This window comes from Chiloscyllium plagiosum, chromosome 2, assembly GCF_004010195.1.
Source record: "Chiloscyllium plagiosum isolate BGI_BamShark_2017 chromosome 2, ASM401019v2, whole genome shotgun sequence".
Lineage (NCBI taxonomy): Eukaryota > Metazoa > Chordata > Chondrichthyes > Orectolobiformes > Hemiscylliidae > Chiloscyllium > Chiloscyllium plagiosum.
The window spans coordinates 94,870,830-94,898,283 of record NC_057711.1 but is presented as its reverse complement, the minus strand read 5'-3'; positions in this window follow the sequence as shown (position 1 = coordinate 94,898,283).

Genomic DNA, 27,454 nt, shown 5'->3' with positions numbered 1-27,454 from the left:
GACATTGGGACCAGTTCAGGTGAAGGTTGGACTATTACAAATTGGATGGTCGACACTTGAACCAGACTGGAACTAACGTCCTTGGGGGAGTTTTTGCTACTGCTTTTGGGGAGGTTTTAAATAATGTGGCAGGGGGCTAGGAACCAGAAGAGAAGACTACTCGACAGTGAGGTGGAAACTGGAGACTGTAAGGATCACAAAGTTAGCATTACCAAGGGGAAGAGTAGGCAGAGAGAGGATGAACGCAAAATAATTGGCAGCCTGAAGTGCATACACTTTAATGCAAGGAGTATAGTGGATAAGGCAGATGAACTTAAGGCTTGGATTGGTACCTGAATGTATGACATTATTGCAATCACAGAGACTTGGTTGAAGGAAGAGCATGATTGGCAAGTAAATGTTGCAGGATATAGATGCTTCAGACAGGACAGGGAGGGAAGTAAAAGAGGGGAAGGAGTTGCTTTGCTGGTCAGGGATGATATCACGGCTGTGCTAAAGGAGGACACTATGGAGGTTTGAGCCGTGAGGCGCTATGGGTGGAGCGGAGAAATAAGAAGGGTGCAGTTACATTGTTTGGGTTGCGTTACAGGCCTCCCAACAGTGAGCGTGAGGTCGAAGAACAAATAGGTAAACAGGTTATGGAAAGATGTAGAGGCAACAGGGTGGTGGTGATGGGAGATTATAATTTTCCCAACATTGACTGTGAAACACTTAGTGTCAGAGGTCTGGATGGGGCAGAATTTGGCAGGAGCATCCAGGAAAGTTTTCTACAGTAGTATGTCAATAGTCCGACAAGGAACTATTGGATGTGGTGTTGGGGAATGAGCCAGGCCAGGTGGTAGAAGTTGCAGTGGGGGATTTCTTTGGGAATAGTGACCACAATTCTGTAAGTTTTAGAATACTCGTAGACAAAGATGAGAGTGGTCCTAAGGGACAAGTACTAAACTGGGCCAGGGACAATTATATCAAAATTAGGCAGCAGCTGGTAAATGTGGATTGGACACAGCTATTTGAAGGGAAGTCCTCATTTGATATGTGGGAGGCTTTCAAAGATAGGTTGAAGATAGTGCAAGATATGCATGTCCCTTTGAAAACAAGGGATAGGCAAAGCAAAATTTGTGAACCATGGATGACAAGAAAAATTGTGCGACTAGCCAAGAGGAAAAAGGAAGCATACATAAGGTCCAGGCAGCTAAGAACAGAACGGGCCTTGAAGGAATATCGGGCCAGTAGGACCATTCTTAAACAAGGAATCAAGCGGGCTAAAAGGGGTCGTGAAATAGCTTTGGTGAGCAGAATTAGAGAGAATCCCAAGGGCCTTTTATTGTTACATAAGAAGCAAGAGAATAACTAGAGAAAGGGTTGGTCCACTAAAGAATAAGGAAGGAAGGCTGTGTGTTGAACCTGAGAAAATGGGTGAGATGCTCAACTATTACTTTGCATCAGTGTTCACTGAGGAATGGGAAGTGATGAATGCTGAGATTAGAGATAGAAGTTTGTTTACGCTGGATCAAGTTGACATACAGAGGGAAGATGTGTTGGGTAGGCTTAAGGATATTAAGGTGGACAAATCCCCAGGACCTGATGGGATCTATCCCAATTTGCTGAGGGAGGTTAGAGACGAAATAGCCGGGGCTCTGACAGATATCTTTGTAGCATCTTTAAACACAGGTGATGTGCCGGTGGACTGGGGGGTTGCTCATGTTATCGCCCTATACAAGAAGGGAGTAGGGATATTCCGGGTAACTACACACCTGTGAGCCTGATGTCAGTGGTGGGAAAGTTGCTGGAGAAGGTACTGATGGATAAAATCTATTTATATTTGGAAAAGAATAGGCTTATCAGTGATAGGCAACATGTTTTGTACAGGAGAGATCATGCCTTACCAACTTAATAGAATTCTTTGAGGAAGTGACCAAGTTGAGAGATGAAGGAAGGGATGTAGATGTCATATACATGGACTTTAGTAAGGTGTTTGATAAGGTTCCCCATGGTAAACTAATGGAGAAAGTCAAGTCATATGGTGTACAGGGTGTTCTAGCTAGGTGGATAAAGAACTGGTTGAGCAACAGGAGTCAGAGAGTAGTAGTTGAAAGGAGTTTCTCAAAATGGAGAAATGTATTCCACAGGGATGAGTGCTGGGGCTACTGTTGTTTAAATATACATAAATGATCTGGAAGAGGGCATTATTGGTCTGCTCAGTAAGTTTGTAGATGACACCAAGATTGGTGGAGTAGCAGAAAGTATAGCGGACTGTCAAAGAATTCAGGAGAATATAGATAGACTGAAGAGTTGGACGGAGAAGTGGCAGATGGAGTTCAATCCAGGCACATGTGAGGTGATGCATTTTGGGAAGTCTAATTCAAGAGCGAACTATAATGTAAGCGGAAGAGTCTTGGAAAAAGTTGATGAGCAGAGAGATCTCAGAGTTCAGGTCCGTTGTACCCTGAAGGTGGCCGCACAGGTGGATAGAGTGGTCAAGAAGGCATATAGTATGCTTACCTTCATCGGACGGGGTATTGAGTATGAGAGCTGGGAAGTCATGTTAATATTGTAAAAGACTTTGGTTCGGCCGCATTTAGAATACTGTGTGCAGTTCTGGTCGCCACATTCCCGAAAGGATGTGGACACTTTGGAGCGGGTGCTGAGAAGGTTTATGAGGATGTTGCCTGGTATGGAAGGTGCTAGCTATGAAGAGAGGTTTTTCTAATGTTTTCATTAGAAAAAAGGAGATTGAGGGGAGACCTGATTGAGGTCTACAAAATCATGAATTGTTAACAGCTAACCCGAGAATGCAACTTAAAAAAAAAGGGTTTTGTGATTTACACATGAAAGAAGTGAAACTATCACTGTATTCTAACAGATGAAAGGCTTAACAGACAATCAATTCTTCAATGTATAATTTCAGTTACATCACACTGCAAATTTTTGCTATATATTCTGTGTTACGATCAAGCCCTCACAATCATCTGATGAAGGAGCATCGCTCCGAAAGCTAGTGTGCTTCCAATTAAGCCTGTTGGACTATAACCTAGTGTTGTGTGATTTTTAGCTTTGTACACCCCAGTCCAACACCGGTATCTCCGAATCATGAAGGGTATAGACATGGTGAGGGATTCAATAACTAAATGTCATGCTGTCAAGGTGAGAGGTGAAAAGATTAAGGAGGATATACATGGCAAGTACTTCATAAGGGTGGTAGGTGCCTGGAATGTGTTGCCAGCAGAGGTAGTAGAGGCAGGCACGGAAGATTCATTTAAGGTATGTCTGGACAGATGCATGAGTAGGTAGGGAGCAGAGGGATACAGATGCTTAGGAATTGGGCAAAAGGTTTAGGCAGTGGATTTGGATCGGCTCAGGCTTGGAAGACCGAAGGGCCTGTTCCTGAGCTGTAAATTTTCTTTGTTGTTTGTTCTTTGTTCACCTGCTATGGGCGAACCCACATTGCGCTCAGGGAGAGAATTCCAGGATTTTCACCATGCGACAATAAAGGAACGGCAATATTTTTCCAATTTAGGATGTTGAATGGCTTGGAGAGGAACTTGAAGGTGGTGTTCCAAAATTCCTGCTGTCCTTGTCCTTCTCAGTGCAAGTGGTTGTGGGTTTGGAAGATGATGTCTTGAGGTGAATTTTGCAGTGCATCTTGTTGATAGTACACAATGCTGCGATTGAGCATTGATGGTCCTAGATGTGTTGGCAATCAAGCTGGCTGCTACGTCCTGGAATGTGTCAAGCTTCAGGAGGTGAGTTATTTGATGCAGTATTCCTAGCCTCTGACCTGCTGTTGTAGCCACAGTATTTATGTGGTAAGTCCAGATGAGTTTCTAGTCAATGATAACCCCAGGATGTCGATAGTGAGGGATTCAGTGATGGCAATATCATTCAATGTCAAGAGGTGGTTAGATTATTTTTCTTTGGTGATGGCATGTCATGTGTGGCATTTTTGTAAGTTGCCATTATCAGCCCAAGTTTAGATTAGGTTACCTACAGTGTGGAAACAGGCCCTTCGGCCCAACCAGTCCACACCGACCCTTTGAAGAGTAACCCACCCAGATCCATTTCCCCTCTGGCAATTTAGCATGGCCAATTCACCTGACTTGCACATCTTTGGACTGTGGGAAGAAACTGAAGCACACAGAGGAAACCCACGCAGACACAGGGGGAATGTGCAAGCTCCACACAGACAGTCACCCAAGGCTGGAATCGAATCTGGGATCCTGGCGCTTTGAGGCAGCAGTGCTAACCACCGAGCCACCATGCTGCCCAAGTCTTGATATTGTCAGACCTTGTTGTATATGAACATGGACTACTTCATAGAACATAGAACATAGAACATTACAGTGCAGTACAGGCCCTTCGGCCCTCAATGTTGCGTCGACCTGTCATACCAATCTGAAGCCCACCTAACCTACACTATTCCATGTACGTCCATATACTTGTCCAATGACGACTTAAATGTACTTAAAGTTGGCAAATCTACTACTGTTGCAGGCAAAGCATTCTACTCTCTGAGTAAAGAATCTACCTCCTATATCTATCACCCCTCAATTTAAAGCTGTGCCCACTCGTGCTCGCCGTCACCATACTTGGAAAAAGGCTCTCCCTATCCACCCTATCTAACCCTCTGATTATCTTATAATCAGTATCAGACGAGTTGCAAACAGTACTGAATCATTAGCAAACATTCCCACTTCTGACCTTACGATGGAGGGAATGTCATTAATGAAACAGCGACGGTAGTTTGACCCAAGGGCATTACTCTGAGGAACTCCTGTAGAGGTGTCCTGGGTCAAGGTTGATTGATCTCCAATTTACTTTGGCTCCTAATACTAATTTGAACTGGTTTAAAATGCTCATTAGTTTTCACCCTGACAGCAGTTCCGAGCAAAACATGGTAACATCATCCATACAGAGTAAGATTTTGATGTGCAGGTCCACACTGCCTGGAATAGTCACCCCTCTCAGCTTGCATCCTTTCTGATGGTCATGGCAAAAATGTCCTATGCAGCACACAAAGACGGCAGGAAAAAGTGGGGAGTCATGCCTGATACCAGATCTGATCAGGAAGCTTTCTTATTGAGACTGCACTATTGATGTTGGTACACAGCTGGATTCAATTGTGGATTTCATTCCCACGTCCCATTTTGGAGATCACATTTCTCATGTAGTTGTGTATTTTTTAAAAAATCATTCATTCACTCATAGGATGTTAGTATCACTGAATTTCTTGTCCATCCCTAATTGCCTAGATGTCAATTAAATATTAGCTGCATTGCTGTGGGTTTGGAGTCACATGCAGGCCAGATCAGGTAAGGATGGCAGTTTCCTTCCCTAAAGAATATTAATGAACAGATGGATTTTTCCAATAATCAACAATGATTTCATAATCATCACAAGACTCCTAATGTCATTTTTATTGAATTCAAATTCCACCATCTGCTATGATGGGATTTGAAGCAGGGTTCCCAGAACATTACCAGGGTTTCGAGATTAACGATGCAGCAATAGTACCATTTGGCCAATACCTCACCAGATATCCATAACCTTCTCCTGGACCAAGCTGATGAGGCAGGTGACCACACCTCTGTCCTGTATGTAGGTGATTGTATCCCTGAGGGATACAAGGCTTTCAGATCTCTTCCTGTCTGGTACATCATGGGTTTGTTCAGAGTGACTCACCGATCCCAGATCAGACCTGACCCAAATGGTGATTACCTTAGTCAGGATTTTATAATCCACGTTCAGCAGTGAAATTGGTTGCTAATTTATCATTTCTTCCCTCTCTTCCTTCCATTTTTAGATGAGGGTGATGATACCTTTCCTTAAATAATAGTAGTAGCACAAATACTCAACGCCATCCAATTAGCAGCTTTTACTGGCCGAGTGTCACTTTTAAACTCTGACATCATCTCAGGAGCTCTGCCTCTAAACTGGGTGAACGTAACCCTGAGCTGCTCCTTTAAACTTTACTTCTGTATGCTAGAGGCTGCATCTATTCACATGTATGGCCCAGTTCTGTGTTCAAAACATGAAACTGTATACATTTTGTACCTTTTCATCTGAAAATCCTGACTAAGGTAATCACCAACTGGGGTCAGGTCTGATTGGGATCGGTGAGTCACTCTGAACAAACCTGAAAGGTTATGGATTCTGCCAATCCCAGCTGTATTCCCCACAGCAACTCCTTGACCAATCACAGTCTATCTGACTGGCCTAAGTTTAATCAGCTAAAATTGACACATTGAGCTGCGTTTCCAGGCCAGCTATGGTTCAATTAAGCAGTTTCCCTCTTCTCATGCTGCAAAATGAAAACTTGGTATTCTGTTTCAAAATTTGGTTCTTGCATTAAAGACATAGCAAAAATATTTCCTTGAAAGAGACAGAACATGAAGAGAGAGGGATTTAACATTGCGATAGTTATGTAAATAGGTGATCCAGGATATTTGTATGCAATTAATACAAGATTAGTACAATCTTTCAAACCATTTTATCCTAACGAATGCCCATTGATGAAAATATTGCATCAATATTTCTTTGCCTTGAGAGTAAATAAAATTCAATAAGTCTGAATAACTCATTCTAATTGTTTCCAAGTCATGGTTTGCATTGCATTTTGGTTCGTGAACATTTTAATTCATCACAGAAACTAGTCCAAACTGATGATTGGATGCCACTTGAGCTTAAACCCACAACACATGGAACTAAAAAGAAGGGAGGGGGCACACAAGTGTCACATTGTGCTTCCATTGTATTGAGTAATATTGTTTATTGCTTTCAGCTGCAGTGACACATGGATCTGTTTCGTCTGTGGCAAGCTGGTTAGAGATTTGGTCCAGTAAGCTGTCAGCAAATCTGTGCACCAGTGTAATGGTATCAGGGTGAATATGTTGGTAAACACACACTTTCATAAATTCCATATGTCTGCTGTCCTGCCCACCAAAGAGGCTCATTGGCAACATGTTCATCTTTTTCATTTAGTCCCAGTCTTGCACAATAATAGGCAATGTTGCTTTTTGTTAAATGTTCACATCATTAACTTACAACACTTATTATTTAATGGAAAAACATATGTAAAGGCTAGCTATCTGAAAAATCAGTAATTTTGCAGGTCAATTATCACCAGGTGGAAAATTGCAATTTAGACAGAAACAGGGAATGAAACTTACTGCATTCCACACATTCCTGTTTGGGCTTAACACAGCAGTAAACAATTATAAGTAACTGCCCTTTGTGGAATAAAATAATGAAGTTAGGCAATTAGCAATATATAGCAATAATTCTGAATATCTCAAAATAGCAGACAGACTGATGAAATTCTAATATTATCAACAGAAATACTGCTGAAGACTTCAAGATTTAAGACTTCAAAATGTGCCTGTAACGTTGTAACGCAGCTGAATTATGCATAACCGAAAAAGCCACATTGTTCAAAATGGGTACCTGGGAACATTTACTAAAAATTAGATCTGTCACAAGAACCAATCTATAATTGACATCTATACTATCCAATGACAAAAAACTCGAGAAATAATACACACAAGGAACATATTGAGGAATTTCAATTCACAAAGGAATGGGAATGTGGAGGGAGAAATACAGGAACAAATAAAAAGTTTTATTGGAACTGTGATTTGAAGTACCTTTTAAATAACATAATGGTATTAAATGTTATGGGTATGTCCTTCAAAATGCAGAAAAAAAATAAAGTGGCTTACCTAAGCAACATAAACAACTTCAGCTTTCCCATAATGGACCTCAGTGCAAGAGATGGAAAGGATTGGAGGTCTGAGATGAAATAAAAGGGGAGAAGACTTTTGTGAAACATAAATAATGGTTTAGTTTGGCATTTAGGCTGAATTATCTGTTACTGTGCTATAAATACTAAGTGATAGAATATTCCTGAGCAAAATACAATGAATAATATAGTAAAACAAAAAAAAGCAATATCTATACATTTTGAAGGCAGAGCATATTTGCGTGTTTTTGAAAAATCATAAACTGTGAAAGGTATGGAACCAATCATTGATTTGTTAACTTCAGGCATATTAATGAAAAGAAAGCTTTCGGGTTTCAGAGTAAAAATTAGATAGCCTGTTTATTATTAATCTACCATTGATTCCTATGATTGTTTATCTCAAGGAATATCTGTGGAAAATGGAGTAAAGTATTGACCAGAAATTACTTCAAAGTTAGTCTGACTTCTCTGCTCATGTGTTTTGAGTTGCAGTTTTCTCAGATCAGTCTCTTGCCATGAGCTCATTAACTTTTTTTTCACACTGTTCTGTGTGATTGTTTTTAATGATGAGCCATGTTAAACTTGTTGTACATCTTCAATTATATTTACTGTGCACCTTACATCTTTCAATCCTTTCTTGAGCTTTCCACGCAAAAAACTCACTGCTTTTGAACTATACTATTAAAATAAACAATTCAGGTCTATTTTGAGATGATGGTTGGATTGCTGTGGAGCCAGAATTTGTCATGGTTTTTGATATTTTTGGAGACCATCCAACTTACTTATAGTACCCAGAGAGGACTTTGTGGAAGATCTGGTGATAGGTGACGACTTTCCAGTTGCTTGGCAACATAGTGGAGAGTCAAGTAGCATGTCTTTAGTTGCGCCAATTGGAACCCCATATGCCTGCAACAATGTTTTTAAGCATGCATTTATTCTTCACCTACTAGTCTGAGACTAAGCTGTACTTAGTCCAGCCAAGCAGAGCCCTGTTTACATTAACTGTTCAGATTAGATTACAGTGTGGAAACAGGCCCTTCGGCCCAACAAGTCCACACCGACCCGCCGAAGCGAAACCCACCCATACCCCTACATTTACCCCTTACCTAACACTACGGGCAATTTAGCATGGCCAATTCACCTAACCTGCACATCTTTGGACTGTGGGAGGAAACCGGAGCACCCGGAGGAAACCCACACAGACACAGGGAGAACGTGCAAACTCCACACAGTCAGTCGCCTGAGTCGGGAATTGAACCCGGGTCTCTGGCGCTGCGAGGCAGCAGTGCTAACCACTGTGCCACCGTGCCGCCCACGGTGGCACAGTGGCACAGTTCAGGAGACGCTTTGGTAATGAAGCTTCACACACTATTGTCCCAAATAAGCAGTGTCATCTGAAACTTCAGCTCTTGTGTGAAGACACTGACCATCACCTATTCAACCAGGAGCAATCATTAAATTGGGAGAAGTCTCTGGGCAGAGTCTTAAACAAGCGCCATTAATTTTTCTGGCCTTTTCGTGCTCAGAACATACTCCAAATTTGGATTTTATGCTGTCTTTGTCCTTGGCTACAGTGGAAAAGTTTACTGATCAATCCACTTAGCCAAATCAAGTTAAGTAATATGAAAATCCTACTTTTAAAAGTAATGAGCATAAAACCTTCTACATCAACTGAGAATTAATCTGGACAGAATTAAAGGTATGTTCTGTAAAAATATGACAGATTTACTTGACTGTCCTCTAACTTAAAATGACAAAATTACATCTCCACAACTCCTCCAACTACATTCCCTCCTCAATTACACTGACTCCATTCTACACAGATAAAGCTTAATATAAATTATTAAAGACAGACATCTATTCTGGCTTCCCTGCTGCAGAATAATTCAACCATTTCATTAAACTATTTGGATAGTACTCGGTACAGCTTAGTTTGAACTAAAAGGATAATGCGAAGGATAATCACAGTTGTAGTTAGGACAAGAATGGTTGCAAGTCATCATTGGAGACTTTGCTGAAGCTATGCTCAAGAATATAGCTGAAACCATTGACTGACATTATTCTACTCAAGCCTCATCACAGAACCTACTTCTACATCTTCCCGCTATTGCTATAGTTACATTTTGTGCAAGAATACATTTGAGTTGCAGTTTTCTCAGATCAGTGAAGGAGTCTCTTCTTACGAGCTCATTAACTTTTTTTTCACACTGTTCTGTGATTTTTTTTAATGATGAGCCATGTTAAATTTGTTGTACATCTTCAATTATATTTACTGTGCACCTTACATCTTTCAATCCTTTCTTGAGCTTTCCACGCAAAAATCTCACTGCTTATAACAACCTTTTCTCTTATCCTCTTCTCTGTATCCATGAAGAACTATTTGGTCGGCTGGGAACAAGGCCAGGAAATGAAAGAGCTGGAAGATAATGAGGGAAAAGCAATACTAACATTTATTCTCACACTCACAACCACCAACTCTGTCACTGACATTACATAACTTGCCTTGGATGGCAGGCAATAATGATCTGCAGTTCAGACCAGGGACAGGTTTATCGCAAGTATCAGAAGAAAATGTGGAACAAGAATTATGCTGCTGAGGACTCAGATGAGTATGTCATTAGGATAGATTACAAAAAAATGCGTAATGAAGTTCTTGGTGAACTCAGAGACCCTCCTGAAAGCCTTGCACAGAATTTGAATAAGTGAATTACTGGAATGGTTCCAGGAATGAGAAACTTCAGCTATAAGAATTGGTTGAAGAAATTGGGACTGTAAGAGAAGAAGGCTGAGAGGAGATTTAATAGATGTTCTCAAAATCATGAGATAGATGGATAGAGTAGATAATCTACTCTGGTTAGGACTATATTCATTAAAGTTTAGAACTACATTCACTAGAATTTAGAAAAGTGAGGGGGATCTCATAGAACTCTATAAAATTCGAACAAGTGTAAACAGGGTAATTACAGGAAGGTTATTCCTAATAACTAGCGAGTCGAATACCAGAGGTCACAGTCTAAGGATACAGAATAGGCCATTAAGATGAGGAGCGTATTTCACCAGAGAATGGAGAATCTGTGGAATTCTCTGCATAGAGTGTGGTTGAGGCAAAAACATTGAATGTTTTCAAGTGGAGATAGATATAATTCTTGGAGCTAAAGGGATCAAAGAGTATGAGAGAAAGTGGGAATAGAATATTGAATTACATGATCAGCCATGATTATACTGAATGGTGGAGCAGGCTTGAGGTACCATTATATAGTCCATCACCACTTTTCCAATGTTCCTCAATGCTTCCACATTTCCCACTATCTATAAATGTACAAGTTGTTTTTTGCACCACCACTACCACCACCCCATCCCCGTTGCCCCCACAAGTGTCAGTAATTCATTCTAGTGCAGTGAAACAAGATCAGTGGGGGAATTGAAGACTGAGTCAGAGAGGGAGCAATGCTCTCATAAATATAAATATAGTCCAGGTCCTGTATATTCCATTTATTAATGGTTCATTGACTGTTGCCTGTCGTTGCTGAGCTTTGTGTGAACTTTATGGACTCCATATACCTTGGGTAACTACATTCATGGGAAATATCTCAACTCAGATCTTCTGATCTGCAGGAACATCTGGAGACAGTGAGGGCATCAGGAATGATAAGGGTTTCTTGAATCACTTGTTTCAGGAAGTGGGCACCCCACAGATATGGAGAAGTCATGAAAGTAGTTGGATGGCCATGGATTACTGATTTGGAGGGCTGGAGCCATTCTCAAATCAGTATTCATGGAAGACTTCCATAAATGATAATATCTTGTTTCCTTTTGTTTGATTTCAGTTTCCTAAACCTCACATACACTTCTTTTCCTTTTTGACTGATCGTTCAACATCACTTATCATCCAAAGTTCCCAAATTTTGCCACCTTTCATCCTCACAGAAACATGACAGCCTTGAACTCTGATGAACTGGCCTTTAAACGACTTCTAAATATCAGAAGTGGATTTTACCTCAAACAGCCACCCCAATCGAATTTCTCCAGTTCCATCTGAGGACCAGAGTTTATACTTACCCATAACAATCTTAAAACTTACAGAATTATGATCATTGTTCCCAGAATGTTCCCCCACCAAAACTTCAATTACCTGGTCAGGCTCATTCCCCAATAGAAGTTCCAGTACAGCCCCTTTCATAGTTGCCCTATCCCCAACATGTTGTTTCATGCTGACCATGGTGGCCATTCAGCTAGTTCCAATTGCCCGCATTTGGTCCATATCCCTCTAAACCCTTCCCATCCATGTACCTATTCAGATGTTTTCTAAATGTTGCTATTGTACCTGCCTCAACCATTTTCTCTGGCAGGCCATTCCATATATGCACCACTCTCAGCGTGAAGAAGATGCCCCTCAAGTCCTTCTTTAACATGTTCTCTCTCATCTTAAACCTATGCCCTCTAGTTTTCAATTTTCTATCCTTGGGAAAAATACTATACACATTCACCCTATCTATGCCTTTCAGGATTTTATCCATCTCAATAAGATCACCCCTTATTCTTTGCATTCTTTCCAGTGTAACTATGTCTTTCCTATAATAGAGTGACCAAAACTGTACACAATACTCCAAGTGTGGACTCACCAATGACTTACACAATTGTAACATAATGTCCCAACTCCTATACTTAATGATTTGACTGATGAAGGCCAACATGCTCAATGCCTTCTTCACCATCTTGTCAAACAGTGGCACTGCTTTCAAAGATTTATGTACTTGTATTCCCAGGTCCTTCTATTGCACAAAACTCTGCAGGACCTTATTATTTACTGTATGAGTCTGACCTTGGTTCAACTTTCAAAAGTGCAACATTTCACACTTATCTGTATTGCATTGCATTTGCCAATTGATAGCCCACATCTCCATCTGATCAAAATTTGTCTGTACGTTTTGATAATTTTCCTTGCTATCAATGATACCTCCTCATTTTGTATCATCCGCAACCTTAATAATCATGCCTTGAACATTCATATCCAGATCATTTATGTAAATAGCACTGACTCCTGTTGCACACTATTAGTCACAGGTTCCCAATCCAAGAAACAACCTTCAACCATCATCCTTTACTTCCTACCATCAAGCCAAGTTTGAATCCAATTTAGCTAGCTCTCACTGGATCCCATATGACCTAACCATCATGACTAGCCTGCCATGTGGGACCTTGTCAAAGGCCTTATTAAGGTCCATATAGACAACATCCACTGTTCTACCCTCATCTCTCCTCTTGGTTACGTCTTCGAAAAACTTTAAAAGATTTGTCAGACATGACTTCCCACACACAAATCCATGCTGACTATCCCTAATCAGAACTTGGTTATCCAATTGTTGGTTGATCCTGTCCCTCAGTATACTCTGCAACAACTTGCTTACCACTGATGTCATGCTCACTGGTCTGTAGTTCCCTGGCTTACCTTTGCTACCTTTCCTAAACAATGAAACAACATTAGCTACCCTCCTGTCTTCTATAACTTCACCAGCGGCTAAAGATGAAGCAAAAATCTCTGCAAGGGCCTGTGCAATTTCTTCCCTCGCCTCCCACAACATGCAAAGATGGACTTGATCAGGCCCAGAGGAATTACACACCTTAATGCACTTTATGACTGCAAACACCTCCTCTCTGATAATATGTACGCAATCCAAATCTCCCCACTTATTTCCCTTATTTTCTTAGCATCTATAAAGAGAAATATTCATTAAAAATCTCACTCATATCCTGCGGCTCCACACATAGTCGGCCATGCTGGCTATGCTCCAGTTTAGCACATTAACCTGTGGACCCTTCCTATCTTTATTCATAACTATGTTAAAAATCAGTGGGGTATGGACACTGGACCCAAAGTGTTGTCCGATTGACACTTCAGTCACTTGCCCAACCTTGTTTCCTAAGAAAAGTTCCAGTGTTGCACCCTCCCGAGTAGCGCTCTCTACATCTTGATTTAGGACACTTTCTTGGACACATAGTATAACACTATCCTAGTGATTCTACTTTTGTTTTTGCTAAGTTCTACCCATTTCGCATTACTGGATGAGCCCTCAAAGATATTGTCTTTTATTAGTAATGCAACTCTCCTACCCCTTCTAAAGCCCTTTTTGTCTCATCTGAAACAACTAAATCATGGAACATTGAGTTTTCCTTCTCTCAACCAAGTTTCTGTAATGGCTACAATATTGTTGTAGCATGTACTAATCTGGGCACGAACCTGACTTATTTGTTGTACTCCATGCTTTAAAATAAATACACTTCAGACCACCATCCTGCTGTGTTTATTAATCTGAGCCTGCCTGTTCTTCCCCCTAGACTTACTTGACTTTTAACCTCTACCTTCTCTTCAATCACTCCACAGGCTGACTGACTTACTGCTCTGGCTCCCAGCCCTTAGCACATAGTGGCTCAGTGGTTAGCACTGCCACCTCACAGTGCTAGGAACCTGGGTTCAATTCCAGCCTTGGGCGACTGTCTGTTTGGAGTTTGCACATTCTCCCTGTGTCTGCTTGGGTTCCCTCTGGGTACTCCAGTTTCCTCGCACAGTCCAAAGATGTGCAGGTTAGGTGAATTGGCCAATCTAAATTGCCCATAATGTTCATGGACGTGTAGGTTAGGTGCATTAGGATAATAGGGTCACAGAATGTGTCTGGGTGAGTTACTCTTCGGAGGGTCGGTGTGGACTGGTTGGACCAAAGAGCCTGTTTCCACACTATAGGGATTCTATTCTATTCTAAACTCACCCCGGGTGACACTCAGAAACCTCCCGACAAGGATATTGTGATCTCTCCAGTTTAGATGCAACCCATTCTTCTTGTGCAGATTCCACCGGCCCTGGAAGAGATCCCAATGCTCCATAATGAGTCCATCTGTAGTTCCAGCTGTTCCATTGGGCAAATCAATATGTACAGCTGAATGCGGTTCCTGCATACATGGTCACCACTGATACTGGAAACGTCCCTGATTTTCCATTTATTGCAGGAGAAGCATTCCATGTGCCAAGTTCTCTTGCGTTTGTGAATGATAGCAACAAGAACAAGAAACAAATTGTGCAATCTTACCTACTACTCACTAAAACCAGATTTCTCACTCTCACTCCCTGTTCCTAACAAATTAGAAAACACAAAATTAAGTACTTTATAGTCTACCTTCCTCCGGGTATGATACATGCAGTTTCTAGACCTGGTTTCAGAATAGTCAAGCCAATGTTACTTTCTGAGTCATGGCATCTCCCCAGAAACTCTGCCTCTGGATTCTGCTCCCCTTCGATCCCCACCACCACTCTGACTGACCTCACTTCTTAGGTATTTACCTGGAAGCTCTTGTTGCTATTCTGACTGACCAATCTGGCTGACCTCAAGCCAGTTTATTCTCCAAGTTTATTTTCTCCCCTTTTTTCTGTTACCTTTTGTTGTTCTTTTAAAACTTGCCCAATTCTACTACTACTAATTTTTGCCACATTTTATGTTTCTCCTTTCAATTTGATACCTATGCTTAACTTCCCTGGTTAGCCATGGTTGGCTTCCCCTCTTCCTAGACTCCTTCTTTATCATTGGAAGATAACCTTGTTGTGAGCCATGAACTGTTTTGTTGAACATTTGCCATTCTTTCACAACTGACTTGCTACCAAATGCCTTGCCCAGTCCACTCCAGCCATTTAGAACATTGAACGTAGAACATAGAAAAGTACAACACAGAACAGGCCCTTCAGCCCATGATGTTATGCCGAGGATTATTCCTAATTTAAAATAAAGTAACCTAACCTATGCACCCGCAATTCACTGCTGTACATGTGCATGTCCAGCAGTCGTTTAAATATCCCTAATAACTCTGCTTCCACCACCACAGCTGGCAACACATTCCATGCATTCACAATTCGGCGTAAAGAACCTACTTCTGACATCTCCTCTATACCTTACTCCTAATATGTTAAAACTATGACCCTTCGTGCCAGTCAATTCTGCCTCTGGCTATTGACTCTATCCATGCCTCTCATTACTTTGTATACCTCGATCAGGTCACCTCTCTTCCTCCTTTTCTCAAGCGAGAAAAGTCTGAGCTTAGTCAACTTCTCTTCATAAAATAAGCCCTCCTGTAGTCCAGGCACTATCCTGGTAAACCTTCTTTGTACCCTTTCCAAAGCCTCTGTATCTTTGCTATAATAGGGTGACCAGAACTGGACACAATATTCCAAGTGTGGTCTCACCAGGGTTTTAGAGAGCTGCAGCAAAATCTTGCGGCTCTTAAACTCAATCCTCCTGTTAATGAAAGCCAAAACACCATATGCTTTCTTAACAACCCTATCCACCTAGGTGGCAACTTTAAGGGATCTATGCACTTGAAGACCAAGATCGCTCTGTCCCTCCACACTGCCAAGAATCCTATTTTCAGCATTCAAGTTTGACCTTCCAAAATGCATCACTTCACATTTATCCATCTGCCATTTCTCAGCCCAGCTCTGCATTCTGTTTATGTTGAGCTGCAGCCTGCAATAGCCCTCGATACCGTCAACAGCACCTCTAACCTTTGTGTCATCGGCAAATTTAATAACTCACCCCTCAACCTCCTCATCCAAGTCATTTATAAAAACTACAAAGAGCAGAGGCCCAAGAACAGAGTACTGCAGGCCACCACTCATCACTGACCTCCAGGCAGAATACTTTCCATTTACAACCGCTCTCTGCCTTCTGTCAGCCAACCAATTCTGAATCCAAACAGCCAAATCTCCCTGCATCCCATACCTCCTGACTTTATGAATGAGCCTATCATGGGCAACCTTATCAAATGCCTTGCTGAAATCACATCCACTGCTCAAACTTCATCGATTTATCTTGTCACCTCCTCAAAGAACTCAATAAGATTTGTGAGGCATGACCTGCCCCTCACAAAGCCATGCTGACTGCCTTTAACCACTGTGCTTTTCCAAATAATCATAAATCCTACCCCTCAGAATTCTTTCCTAAACCTTACTGACCATAGAAGTAAGACTGACTGGTCTGCAATTGCCAGGGATTTCCCTATTTGCCTTCTTGAAAAGAGAGACAACATTTGTCTCCCTCTAATCCTCTGGTATGACTCTCGTAGAAAGTGAGGCAGCAAAGATGTTCACCAGCGGCTTAGCAACCTCCTTTCTTGCTTCCCGTAGCAACCTAGGATAAATCTGTCTGGCCCTGGCGACTTATCAATCTTAATGTTTACCAAAATTTCCAGTACATCAACTTTATCAATCTTGATCTGTTCAAGCCTGTTTCCCAGCTCCTCAAAGTTCACAACAAGGTCCCTTTCTTTAGTGAAGACCAAAGCAAAAAATGGCCATTTTGGATTTGGTGCTCGGCAATGATCCAGGACAGGTGTCAGATCTCACTATGGGAGAACACTTTGGTGACAGTGACCACAACTGCCTCACATTTACTACAGCCTTGGAGAGGGAAAGGAACAGTTACCAAGGGAAGATATTTAATTGGGGAATAGGAAATTATGATGCTATCAGACAGGATTTGGGAAGTGCAGATTGGGAGCAATTGTTCCATGGAAAGGGCACAACAAATATATGGAGATTGTTTAAGGAGCAGTTGTTGCGAGTGATGGACAAATTTTTCCTCAGAGACAGGCAAGAAGGGTTAAGGTTAAGGAGCCTTGGATGACGAGACCAGAGGAGCTTCTTGTCAAAAGGAAGAAGGCAGCTTATATAAGATGGAGGAAGCAAGGATCTAGCACAGCTTTAGATGACTACAGGCTTACTAAAAATGGACTGAGGAGAGCCAGGAGGAGAGCCAGGAGGATTCCTGAAGAATGGCTTATGCCCGAAATGTCGATTCTCCTGTTCCCTGGATGCTGCCTGACCTGCTGCACTGTTCCAGCAACACATTTCAGCTCTAATCTCCAGCATCTGCAGACCTCACTTTCTCCTCAAAAATGGCTCCATCCAAACCATCTGCACTAAGGAGGTTCCAGTCAATATTGGGAAAGTTGAAGTCACCCATAATAACAACCCTCCTACATCTGCATTTTTCCAAAATCTGCCGACCTATGAGTTCTTCCATCTTCCTATTGCTATTAGGGGGTCTGTAGAAAACTCCCAATGAGGTGGCTGTCCCCTTGGTGTTCCTAACTTCAACCCATACTGACTCAGTAGACAAACCTGCCTCAACAACCTTCGTTTCTGTAGCTTTAATGCACTCTCTAATTAACAATTCTACACCCCCATCTCTTTTTCCACCCTCCCTGTTCTTTTTAAACATTCTAAATCCTGGAACATCTAATAATCATTCCTGCTCCTGTGAAACCCACATCTCCATTATGGTCACAATATCATAGTCCCAAGTAATGATCCACGCTCTAAGTTCGTCACTCTTATTTCTGACACCCCTTGCATTAAAGCAGGCACACTTTAATTGACCCCTTTGTTCCATCACATGAATAACCTTCGGATAGATCCTATCACTTCCCCATATCTAACTACTCCCCTCTCTGATATGTAGCTCTGGATCCCACTCCCACCTCTGCCAAATTTGTGTAAACTCTTCCAAACCAAACAAGCGAATCTCCCACCCAGGACATTTGTGCTCCTCCAGTTCAGGTGCAACCCGTCCTTCATGTACATTTCTACTCTCATTTCATAATAATCACCCTTATTTAAATTTAATACAGATGTTTCTCATCCATGTTCTTCCTCTTTAAACCAAATGTTACGTTCTATCATGTCATGCTCATTATTTCTGAGGGGATCTTTTAAACCAGACCTGGGCATTTTACAGCCCGCGGGCCATATCCGGCCCTTTGGTCGTTCCTGTCTGGACCGCATGAGGTCAATCTTAAAGTAGAACATAAATGAAAAACTATTTACACCAAGTACGCAACACAACTGTGTTGCTTTGTATTGAAAAGGATGCTTTTTAAATTTATGTATGGATGCACATGTGCGTGTGTGAATGCGTGCGTGCGTGAACAGCTACAAGTGATGCTTGCTGGCGAGCCCTCTAAATGTCAGCCCTCGCCAAGACAAGTTATGTCATATCCCACAAAATTGCCAGAAATAGTAAACCGTTTTCTGATGGAGAGTTTATTAAGGAGTGCTTGTTGAACTCTGCAGAACTCATATGCCCGGAGAAAAAGGAGGCATTTGAGAATGTGCCCCTCTCCCGACGCACTGTAACGAGAAGGATTGGGGATATCGTGAGAAATCTGGAGCTTCAGTTGCAGCACAGAGCAGTCAACTTTGACTTTTTTTCCCTTGGCTTGGGATGAGAGCTGCGACGCACGTGACACAGCCCAGCTACTCATCTTCGTACGTGGGATAACTACAGACTTTAAAATCACAGAGGAGCTGGCAGCCATGCAGTCAATGAAAGGAACAACAACTGGTAATGATTTGTTCACGGAGGTAAATGCATATTTGGAGACGTTGGGACTAAAATGGGACAAGCTGGCAGGTATGACAATGGATGGCTGTCCAAATCTAACAGGAAAAAATGTTGGACTCTTAAAGAGAATGCAGGATAAAGTGACAGAAATTGACCCTGAACAGAAATTGGTATTTTTACATTGTATTATACATCAGGAAGTGTTGTGTAAGTCAGTGTTAAAAATTAACCATGTGGCTGATGTTGTAACTAATATAGTTAACTTCATCAGGGCAAGAGCTTTGAATCACAGGCAGTTTGTTGCACTTTTGGAGGAAAATGAGACTGAACATCGTGACATAGGCTACCACACAGCCGTCAGGTGGCTCAGCCTGGGCAAAATGCTGAAAAGTGTATAGGACCTGAGAGAAGAGATTCAAGATTTCTGTGTGAAGAAAGAGAATGGCATTCCACAGCTTTCAGATGCAGACTGGATTGCAGACCTTGGTTTTGCTGTTGATGTGACTGCACTTATGAATTAACTAAATGTGAAACTGCAGTGCAAGAGCCTTTTTGTGCATGAAATGGACAACTTGGTGAAGGCTTTTATGAGAAAGTTGCAGCTTCTCTCAAGCCAAATAGAGGACAACATTCTCACCCACTTTCCAACACTGAAGGAAGCCGCACCTTCAGCTGATCACCTCCACAGGTACTCATCTATGTTAGAAGCACTGCATAGTGAATTTTATTAAGTCTGTCTCATTACACATCACCAGAACCAAAATAGGCTGACATCTATTTGGATCCATAATATGTTGTAGTTATGAATATACTGTACAAATTTGTTCTTGAGAATACCTCTGATAATCTAAAATCCCAATCAACATGAAGATTAAAGTTATATTTGATAAACATACTGCCTTTTAGTACATGTCCTCATTATCTCCTGATCTATTTCCAATCCTACTAGATAACTACTGTTAGAGGATTTACGAATTACTCGAACCAATGTCTTGTTCTCCTTGTTATTTCTTACCCTCACCCATATCGATTTAACATCTTCCAATCTGAGACAATTTCTTGCTGTCATATTTATTTCATTCCGCATTAATGAAGCTACCACTCCCACTCTTATTTCAGCCTGCCTTTTTGAAAAGTCAATTGATTGTGCTTCTTATAACTGTGACCCAGAATGAGAAGAAATGTTTAAAACCGGGGATTTACTTTGCTTTTGTCTTTCCCAAATTAGAAGATGGTAACAATGGCCCAGTTGAAATTGTAGATGCTGAGTAACTGAGCAGTATAGTAATGGATAAAAAAGAGATGTTCAGAAGGCTATCAAGCACTTCAGGCAGAGAATTTGATGTATCCAGATGCAATATATCTTAGACTACTGAGAGAGGTAAGGGAGCAAATTTCAGAGCCATTGACAAAAAGTTTTCAGGTCACTCTGAACACAGAATTAGTCGCAGAGGACTGAGAATTGCAAAAAATGATGTTGTTGTTCGAGAAAGGGGCAAAAGATAGCGGAGGAAACTATAGATCTGTCGGCTTGACGTCAATAGTAGGTAAACTGATGGAGGCTATTATATAGAAAAAGATAAACATGCACTGACAGAAAAATAGGTTAATATTTGCCACTCAACATGGCAGGTCGTGTCTGACATATTTAATTGAGTTATTTGATGAAGTGACACAGACATTGGATGAGGGTAGTGCTGTGGAAGTAGTATAAATGGATGTTCAAAAATCATTTAATATGGTGCAATGTAACAGATTGATAGCAAATTGGATATGTGTGTGATTGATGAGTCCTTGTCAACATGGATGAGAAGTTGGCTAAAAGGTAGGAAGCAAGGAGTAGGTAGTTTTGGCAGCAGTTGCAGTGAGAGGAGTGACAACAAGGACCAGGGACCTGACGGGAAGGTAAATTTAAAGTATAAAAATTTATCTTGTGTATAGACAGAGTGCACGCTGAGCTGGAGAGGACACGGAACTGCTGGGTAAGTGAGGTTAAATACTTTGGTGATTCCTTTACACAAAACACTACTCAGGTAGTGTCTCCCACCTATCCTTCTCCTCAAACCAAAAAAAGGTTTTCTGTGTGCCGGATTAGTAAGGTGACTAATTTTGATTTTAGTTTTAGTTTTCAGTAGTCTTGTTGGAAATTTAGAATAGTGGGAGTTAGGGCAATTGAATGTTCCTCCTGCAGAATGTGGGAGGTAAGGGTCACCACTAGTGTCCCTGCTGACTTCATCTGTGGCAAGTGCACCCAACTAAAGCTCCTTGAAAACTGCGTTAAAGAACTGGAGCTGGAACTGGATGTGAGAGAGAGAGAGAGAGGAGTTGAACGTGGCTACAGGGATGGTGCAGGAGGGAGAGTTTTGGATTTCTGGATAATTGGGACTCATTCTGGGGCAGGTGGGACTTCTACAGACAGGATGATCAACACCTGAACCAGAGGAGTACCAATATCCTGGAGGGGAGATTTGCTAATGTTCGGTGGGAGGGTTTAAACTAATCCAGCAAGGGATTGGACTTAAATTATAGTTCCAGTGTACAGGGGATTGAAAGTAGTGAGGTCAGAAACAAGGTTTCAAGGTCACAAGATGGCACTGGCAAGCAAGAAGTTGGTTTGAAGTGTGTCAACATTCAATGCCAGGAGCATCAAGAATAAGGTGGGTGAAGTTGCAGCATGGGTTAGTACCTGGGATTTCGATGTTGTGGCCATTTTAGAGACATGAATAGAGCAGGGTCAGGAACGGGTGTTGAAGGTTTCGGGATTTAGATGTTTCAGAAAAAACAGAGAAGATGGTAAAAGAGGAGGAAGAGTGGCATTGTTAATCAAGGACAGTATTATGGTGGCAGAAAGGATGTTTGAGGACTCGTCTACTGAGGTAGTCTGGGCTGAAGTTAGAAACAGGAAAGGAGAGATCACCCTGTTGGGAGTTTTCTATAGAACTCCAAATAGTTCTAGAGATGTAGAGGAAAGGACAGCAAAGATGAATCTCGATAGGAGCGATAGAGCAGGGTAATTGTTATGGGGGACTTTAATTTTTCAAATATTGACTGCAAATACTATAGTTTGAGTATTTTAGATGGGTCCGTTTTTGTTCAATGCATACAGAAGGGTTTCCTGACACAGTATGTAGACAAGCCAACAAGGGGTGAGGCCACATTGGATTTGGTACTGGGTAATGAACTCTGCCAGGCGTTAAGATTTGGAGGTAGAAGAGCACTCAGTGATAGTGAACACAATTCGGTTATATTTACTTTAGCAATGGAAAGGAATGGTATGTACCACAGGCAAGAGTTATAGCTGGGAGAAAAGCAACTATGATGCGATTAGACAAGATTTAGGATGCATAGGATGGGGATGGAAACTGCAGGAGGTGGGTACAATTGAAATGTGGAGCTTATTCAAGGAATAGTTACTGCTTGTCCTTGATAAGTATGTACCTGTCAGGCAGGGAGGAAGTTGTCGAGCAAGGGAGCCATGGTTTACTGAAGAAGTTGAAACTTTTGTCAAGATAGAAGGAAGACTTATGTTAGGATGAGATGCGAAAGCTCAGTTAGGGCGCTTGAGAGTCACAAGTTAGCCAGGATAGACCCAAAGAGAGAGCTAAGAAGAGCCAGGTGTGGACATGAGAAGATGTTGGCAGATAGGATCAAGGAAAACCCTAAGGCTTTCTGCAGGTATTTAGGGGATAAAAGAATGACGAGAGTAAGATTAGGGCCTATCAAGGATAGTAGTGGGAAGTTGTGCATGGGGTCCGAGGAAATAGGGAAAGCGCTAAATTAATATTTTCCGTCAGTATCCACACTGGAAAAAGACAATGTTGTTGAGGAGAATACTGAGATACAGGCTACTAGAATAGATGGGATAGAGGTGCATAAGGAAGAGGTGTTAGCAATTCTGGAAAGTGTGAAAATAGGTAAGTCCCCTGGGCCAGATGGGATGTATCCTAGGATTCCCTGGGAAGCCAGGGAGGAGATTGCAGAGCCTTTGGCTTTGATCTTCATGTCATCGTTTTCTACAGGAATAGTGCCAGAAGACTGGAGGATACCAAATGTCCCCTTATTCAAGAAGGGGAGTAGAAACAACCCTGGTAATTACAGACCAGTTAGCCTTACTTCAGTTGTGGGCAAAGTGTTGGGAAAGGTTATAAGAGATAGGATTTATAATCATCTAGAAAGGAATAAGTTGATTAAGGATAGTCAGTACAGTTTTGTAAAGGGTAGGTTGTGCCTCACAAACCTTATTGAGTTCTTTGAGAAGGTGACCAAACTGGATGAAGATAAAGCAGTTGATGTGGTGTATGTGGATTTCAGTAAGGCACTTGATAAGGTTTCCCGTGGTAGGCTACTGCACAAAATAGAGAGGCATGGGATTAAGGGTGATTTAGCGGTTTGGATCAGAAATTGGTTAGCTGGAAGAAGTTGATGGGAAATGGTTGATGAAAAATGTTCATCCTGAAACGAGTTACTAGTAGTGTACTACAAGGATCTGTTTTGGGTCCACTGTTGTTTGTCATTTTTATAAATGACCTGGATGAAGGCGAAGAAGCATGGGTTAAAAATTTGCAGATGACATAAAGTTGGTAGAGTTGTGGATAGTGCCGAAGGGTGTTGTCAGTTACAGAGGGATATAGATAGCTGCAGAGCTTGGCTGAGAGGTGGCAAATGGAGTTTAATGTGGAAACATGTGAGGTGATTCACTTTGGAAGGAGCAACAGAAATAAAGAGTAGTGGGCGAATGGTAAGTTTCATGATAGTATAGATGAACAGAGAGATCTCGGTGTCCGTGTAGATTAGATTAGATTACTTACAGTGTGGAAACAGGCCCTTCGGCCCAACAAGTCCACACCGCCCCACCGAAGCGCAACCCACCCATACCCCTACATTTACCCCTTACCTAACACTACGGGCAATTTAGCATGGCCAATTCACCTGACCTGCACATCTTTGGACTGTGGGATGAAACCGGTGTACATAGATCCCTGAATGTTGCCACCCTGGTTGAGAGGATTGTGAAGAAAGCATATGGTATTTTAGCTTTTACTAGTAGAGTGATTGAGTTTTACAACCATGAGGTCATGCTGCAGCTGTACAAAACTCTGGTGCAGCCACAGAGTATTGCATACACTTCTAGTCACCGCACAATAGGAAGGATGTGGAAGCTTTGAAAGGGTTCAGAGGAGATTTACTAGGATGTTACCTGGTATGGAGGGAAGGTCTTATGAGGAAAGGCTGAGGGACTTGAGGCTGTTTTCATTAGAGAGAAGAAAGTTGAGAGATGACTTAATTGAGACATATAAGATAATCAGAGTGTTAGATTGGGTGGACAGTGAGAACCTTTTTCCTCGGATGGTGATGGCTAGCATGAGGAGACATAGCTTTAAATTGAGGGGTGATAGATATAGGACAGATGTCAGACGTAGTTTCTTTTCTCAGAAATGGTAGGGGCATGGACTGCACTGCTTGCAACAGTAATACACTTGCCAACTTGAAGGGCATTTAAATGGTCATTGGATAAACATATGGCTGAAAATGGAATAGTTTAGGATAGATGGGTTTCAGATTGATTTCACAGGTTGGTGCAACATCGAGAGCCAATGCGCCTGCACTGCACTGTAATCATCAATGTTCTATGTTCTATAAGAACATAGGACAGTCTAACACAGGAACAGGCCCTTTGGTTCACTATGTCTGCACCAACAAATTAAGCCATTCTAAATCAATCCCATCTGCCTGAATGTGTTCCATATTCCTCTACTGCTTGCCTTTTCATGTGCCTGTTAAAATGCCTATAAAACATTGTCATCACTAAATGGGCATTTCTCAGACTGGAGACAAGTTAAAAGTGGTGCTTCCCAGGCAGCAACAACATAGGTTCAACAATACAACTTTGAGGGGAGTACAGAAGCAGAAGGACCTCAGGGTTCAAGTTAATAATCCTCTGAAGGTGCTAACAGTTGTTAAGAAGGCTTATAGGATCTTTGGGTTTATGAATAGAGGCATAGAGTATAAAATGAGAAAGTGATGCTACACCTGTACAATGATGTGGTGATGCTGGTGTTGGTCTGGGGTTGACAAAGTTAAAAATGACCTTGTTATAGTCCAACAGGCTTATTTGGAAGTACAGACTTTCAGAGCACTGCTCCTTCATCAGGTAGCTCATGAGGCAGGATACATAGGAGACAGAACTTATAAATAAAAGATCAAAATGTCATACAGCTGATCTGGTGTATTTGACAAACCTAGATGGGGATGCAGGTTTTGATTGATTCATATGTATATCACAGAATTTCTTTCAAGATGATTTAAGGTTTTATCAGTATATAAAAAAGTTGACATCTCAGATCAGACAATGCATTAAAGGTGTGAGGTTAGAGTCTATCTGTATCCCAACCTGGAGTCAGATTGATTTTAGTTCCAAAGTAGGAATGTAAAAAATATCACATTGACTGCCTACAGATTGTGTGCTTCTTCAACAAAGTAGAATGTATCTGCAAATACAAAACTGCAAATTTATCCCATTCACTTGTGTGTGTGTGTGTGAGTGAGAGAGAGAGGGCACATGTATACATGTGAGAGTGTGTGTGCTTGTTTTATACAGTATGTGTGTGAGTGTGATAGTGTATATGCCTGTGAGAGGGTGTGCCAGTGAGTGTGAATATGTGTGTATGTGTGTGAGAGAGAGAGAGAGACAGTGTGCGTGTGTATGAGAGAGGGTCTGCGTGAGTGTGTGTGTATGAGTGTCAGAGATTGTGCATTTGTTCTTTTGTGTGTGAATGTGCGTGTGAAAGATATATAGTGTAGTAGTGTCACCTGTGGTGTGACATGAACCCAAGATCCCAGTTGAGGCCATCCCCATGGGTACCAGACTTGGCTGTCAGCCTCTGCACGGCCACTCTGTGTTGTTGTGTGTCCCGAAGTCCACCTTGAATGACGTTCACCTGAAGATCCAAGGGAGGCAACTGGGAGGCAACATCCTTGTCTGGTGATTGTTGTGAAGTGTCCATTCATCTGTTGTTGTAATGTCTATATGGTTTTGCCAATATACCATGCCTCAGGGCATCCTTGCATGCAGAATATGAAGTCAACAACATTGGCCAAGTCACATGAATATCTACCGCGCATGTGGTGGGTGGTGTCACTACATACAATAGTAGTATCCATGTCGACACTGACACATCTTGAATGTCTCATTCACATGCACACTTACCCTCTTCCCACCCACCCCCCCCCCCCCCCACACATACACACACACATATCTATGGGGTGAATTTGCATTTGTAGATTTATATTTGCAGATACATTCTATTTTGTTTAAATAGCACACAATCTGTAGGCAGTCAGTCAATGTGACATTTTATATATTTCTACTTTATAAATAAAATAAATCTGATTAAAGGTTTGGATACAGACAGACCCTAACTTCACACCTTTAATGCATTGTCTAAGCGGAGATGTCACCTTTATTTAATATTCTGATAAATCTTCAGTTATCCTGGGACAGTGACTTGAAAGAAAATCTGGAATTTACATATTAATCAATAGAAACCTACATCCCCAATCTAAGTGATTGAAGACTTAACAGTCATTTGGTTTGTTAAGTTTGTCAAATATATCACATCAGTTGTATGATACTTTAGACTTTTACTTATAAATTCTGTGCCTTAAGCATCCTACCCTATTAGCTACCTGATGAAAGAGCAGCACTCCGAAAGCTTGTACTTCCAGATAAACTTGTTGGATTATAGCCTGGCGTCATGTCATTTGGAGTATTATGCTCAATTCTGAGCATCTTATTTAAGAAGGGAAGTTAAAACCCTGGAGACAGTGCAAAGGAAATTTACTAGAATGACACCAATAATGAGAAATTTTAATCATAAGTAAAATATTAGAGAAATTGTGCTCATTCTCCTCAGAATAGAGAACATTAAATGGTGACTTTAGTGAGGTTTTAAAATCATGCACTTTTTTGACTGTGTAAACAGGAATATTCTGTTTCAGTTCTCTGCAGGAAGCCATTTTAAACCTGTAAAAAACAGTTGATCTTTCCTTGCTGGAGGCTGTGATATTGAATTGTATAACTCCATAACCGTTTACTATTGAACCGGACATCCGAGGTCTTGTGAACCAGTGGAAGCATTTGGAAAAGGGGAGGTCAAGGACAAGCCTTTGTATCATCAAGAACTGATGCAACAGATCATGCCTACATGGAAGTTGGAACTTTTTTTCGCATTTTTCCATCTGCCTGTGATGTTTCTTTTCCCTATGTTTATGTTTGGCTGTATGTGTGTGTATAAGGCTAAGTTTATCAGGGGTTTAGATTATTAATTTGTACAGT